Genomic DNA, 4800 nt, shown 5'->3' on the forward strand with positions numbered 1-4800 from the left:
AGCCAACTGGAAAGCAGCAAGCCCCATTATAATACAAGTGAGAGCCAAGACAAGCTTTGCTTAAGTAATTCCTGTATTATTACTTATTGTCACACAATAGACTTAGACTGGGAAAATCTACTCATCTGATAGGAGTTTTATTAAATGTAAATTAAAAAGGTAATACATCTGGTACATATTAAGTACAAAATAAACATATACCCTCTTCAAATCCTGGCCTACTCCATTTCTCTTGGTGAAAATTATGACTTAACATGATGAACTACTTTACTCACTGATTCTCATTTACACATGCCTGTGCCTTTCACACCCACCACTCCTTTTCTGCCTAATGTCTTCTGACTAATCCTGTTTGCTTCTTCCACTGTCTTAAAAATCCACATACAAATTAAAACCTGTTTGGTTGTTGAAGCTTTTTGTTTGTTAAACAATGCTTCTGGCATATCATCACCATCATCATTCTCTTCTGTTACTTTTTTGCAACTCTCACCAAATGAGCCCCAACAAAAAATAAACAGTGCAGGTGATTGTATTAATACCAATAATACATGTCATGCTTCCAATGAACTTAGAATTCAATAAAGGAATACAGATTGTACATGCATATGTGTACTCACATGTTTTTATAAACAGCATGTTTTAATTTTTATGATAGGATTTGTTCAGAGTTGGACTTCCCTGGTGGCTCAGACGGTAAAGCGCCTGCCTACAATGCAGGAGACCCAGGTTCAATCCCTGACTTGGGAAGATCCTCTGGAGAAGGAAATGGCAACCCACTCAAGTACTGTCACCTGGAAAATCCCATGGACAGAGGAGCATAGTAGGCTACAGTCCATGGGGTCACAAAGAATCAGATGCAATTGAACGATTTCACTTTCACTTTTTTTTTTTTCTTTGTTCAGAGTTGGGTGGAGATATGTAGGTAATTGTAGATATGTAGGTCAAGGCTGTATATTGTCACCCTGCTTATTTAACTTCTATGCAGAGTACATCATGAGAAACACTGGGCTGAAAGAAGCACAAGCTGGAATCAAGATTGCTGGGAGAAATACCAATAACCTCAGATATGCAGATGACACCACCCTTACGGCAGAAAGTGAAGAGGAACTAAAAAGCCTCTTGATGAAAGTGAAAGAGGAGAGTGAAAAAGTTGGCTTAAAGCTCAAGATTCAGAAAACCATGATCATGGCATCTGGTCCCATCACTTCATGGGAAATAGATGGGGAAACAGTGGAAAAAGTGTCAGACTTTATTTTGGGGGCTCCAAAATCACTGCAGATGGTGACTGCAGCCATGAAATTAAAAGACGCTTACTCCTTGGAAGGAAAGTTATGACCAACCTAGATAGCATATTCAAAAGCAGAGACATTACTTTGCCAACAAAGGTCCATCTAGTCAAGGCTATGGTTTTTCTAATAGTCATGTATGGATGTGAGAGTTGGACTGTGAAGAAAGCTGAGCGCCGAAGAATTGATGCTTTTGAACTGTGGTGTTGGAGAATCTTGAGAGTCCTTTGGACTGCAAGGAGATCCAACCAGTTCATCCTAAAGGAGATCAGTCTTGAATGTTCTTTGGAAGGAATGATGCTAAAGCTGAAACTCCAGTACTTTGGCCACCTCATGCGAAGAGTTGACTCATTGGAAAAGACTGATGCTGGGAGGGATTGGGCGCAGGAGGAGAAGGGGACGACAGAAGATGAGATGGCTGGATGGCATCACTGACTCGATGGACATGAGTTTGAGTGACCTCTGGGCGTTGGTGATGACAGGGAGGCCTGGCATGCTGCAATTCATGGGGTCACAAAGAGTCGGACATGACTAAGGAATTGAACTGAACTGAACTGAGGTATGTAGGTAAATTTTAATAGTTTGGGGCAGGAGGTTTGGCAGAAAGAGTTATTTACAGTTACAGACATTTAAGCTGAGAATTAAAGCATAAGCATGTGCTGCCAAATGCTGAGGAATATTGCAAGCATCCAGTGGAGCAGGCAGTGGAACTCTAATGGAATCAGTCACTGGATGTAACTTGTGATCACTGAGATTCAAAGGACAAAACTGCAGTAGGAAGCCTGTTGGAAAGCTTAGGTGTAACAAAAGCATTGATAAGAAAAATAGGCTGTGGCAAGTAAATTTGGATTTCATCCTATGGTTAGTGAAAAATTTTAAATCAGAAGAAGTCATATACTTTATTTTAAAAGATTTTTTTTTTCTTTTTGTAAAGTAGAGGAGAGTAAAAACCTCTATCACAATGCTTCCCTCAACTTTGCCTACCTCTAAGCTTTTTACTGAAAGGAGACATGATATCAAATATAAACTAGGTATAACTCATTAAAGAAGTATTTATATAAGTGTGTTAATAAATTTTAAAATTTCCATGAAATTGTGCATTTAAAAATTGGCTCAAAATATTTAAGAATTAGAAAAATACCTAGACAGATACAAGCTACAGAAATCGACTGAAGAACAAACAGAAAATATGAATAGATCTATAATAAACAAAAAGAGTAAACCATTAACTTAAAAACTTTCCACAAAGAAAAGCCCAGACCCAGATGGCTTCATGGATCAATTCTACCAAACATTTAAAGAAATAATACCAATTCTTGAAAATATCTCCCCCAAAACAATAGAGAAGGGAACATATTCCAACTCATTCTATGAATTTATTCTTACACAAAACCAAATAAAGGCATCACAAGGAAAAAGAAAACTATAGACCAGCAACTTTAAAAAATATAGACAAAAATTCTTAATACAACACTAGCAAATAAAATCCACCAGCATTTAAAGGTTGTAAACTGTGATCAAGTGGTGTTTATCCAGGAATGCAATGTTGGTTTAATATCCAAATATCAATTAAAGTGATACACCATTTCAATAGAATACAGAACTATTAAGCATATCATTTTTATTCTTCTGTTTTCAGATGCTTTGATCTGAGGTCTGGCTGACCCTGGAGGGACTGCCCCTCTCAGGATGAGTGATATCTAGCTTGCCCACAATTGCACCCTCCATATGCAAACCAGCCAATCCAAAGCCCACACCCTAACCACCTTCTCTATCTGCCTCTTCCTCAACTTGAAGTACAGCATCTGCAAAAACCCAAAGTAACATAATCTTGCCCTTACAATCAGGAACAAGATAAGGATGTCACTGTTGCCACTTGTAGTCAAAATTAGAGTGGAATTTCTAGACAGGAAAATTAATTATTCAAGGGAAAGAAGTAAGAGGCATCCAGATTGGAAAAAAAGAGTACAACTATGTCTATTCAAAGACATGATCTTGTATATAGAAAGTCCCAAGGAACTCCCTCCTGTACAATGTCACGAACCGCAGTCCATAGTTCATCAGTCACTCTATCAGATCTATTCCATTAAATATATTTCTCACTTCCATTGTAAAATCATAAGGGATTTGATTTAGGTCACACCTGAACGGTGTAGTGGTTTTCCCTACTTTTGTCAATTTAAGTCTGAATTTAGCAATGAGTTCATGATCTGAGCCACAGTCAGCTCCCAGTCTTGTTTTTGCTGACTGTATAGAGCTTCTCCATCTTTGGCTGAAAAGAATATAATCAATCTGATTTGGTGTTGACCCTCTGGTGATGTCCATGTGTAGAGTCTTCTCTTGTGTTGTTTGAAGAGGGTGTTTGCTATGACCAGTGTGTTCTCTTGGCAAAACTCTGTTAGTCTTTGCCCTGCTTCATTCCATATCCCAAAGCCAAATTTGCCTGTTACTCCAGGTGTTTCTTGACTTCCTACTTTTGCATTCCAGTTCCCTATAATAGAAAAGACATCTTTTTTTGGTGTTAGTTCTAAAAGGTCTTGTAGGTCTTCATAGAACCCTTCAACTTCAGCTCCTTCAGTGTTACTGGTTGGGTCATAGACATGGATTACTGTGATATTGAATGGTTTGCCTTGGAAACCGACAGAGATCATCCTGTCATTTTTGAGATTGCATCCAAGTACTGCATTTCAGACTCTTTTGTTGACCATGATGACTACTCCATTTCTTCTGAGGGATTCCTGCCCACAGTGGTAGATATAATGGTCATCTGAGTTAAATGCACCCATTCCAGTCCATTTTAGTTCGCTGATTCATAGAATGTCGACGTTCACTCTAGTCATATCTAGTTTGTACAGGAGACAGGGATCAAGACCATCCCCATGGAAAAGAAATGCAAAAAAGCAAAATGGCTGTTTGGGGAAGCCTTACAAATAGCTGTGAAAAGAAGAGAAGTGAAAAACAAAGGAGAAAAGGAAAGATATAAACATCTGAATGCAGAGTTCCAAAGAATAGCAAGAAGAGATAAGAAAGCCTTCCTCAGGGATCAATGCAAAGAAATAGAGGAAAACAACAGAATAGGAAAACTAGAGATCTCTTCAAGAAAATTAGAGATACCAAGGGAACATTTCATGAAAAGATGGGCTCAATAAAGGACAGAAATTGTATGGACCTAACAGAAGCTGAAGATATTAAGAAGAGGTGGCAAGAATACACAGAAGAACTGTACAAAAAAGATCTTCATGACCAAGATAATCACGATGGTGTGATCACTGACCTAGAGCCAGACATCCTGGAATGTGAAGTCAAGTGGGCCTTAGAAAGCATCACTAGGAACAAAGCTAGTGGAGGTGATGGGATTCCAGTTGAGCTATTCCAAATCCTGAAAGATGATGCTGTGAAAGTGCTGCACTCAATATGCCAGCAAATTTGGAAAACTCAACAGTGGCCACAGGACTGGAAAAGGTCAGTTTTCCTTCCAATCCCAAAGAAAGGCAATGACAAAGAATGCTCAAAC

At 38.6% G+C, this 4800-nt stretch overlaps 1 non-coding gene across 1 annotated transcript; it reads left to right on the forward strand.

Moving 5' to 3' along the window:
- Positions 1-675: 675 nt before the first annotated feature.
- Positions 676-747, forward strand: TRNAC-ACA (transfer RNA cysteine (anticodon ACA)). The gene has a single exon. It is a non-coding gene; the product is annotated as a tRNA-Cys (tRNA).
- Positions 748-4800: the final 4053 nt, after the last annotated feature.

Source organism: Bos javanicus, chromosome 4 (assembly GCF_032452875.1).
Source record: "Bos javanicus breed banteng chromosome 4, ARS-OSU_banteng_1.0, whole genome shotgun sequence".
Lineage (NCBI taxonomy): Eukaryota > Metazoa > Chordata > Mammalia > Artiodactyla > Bovidae > Bos > Bos javanicus.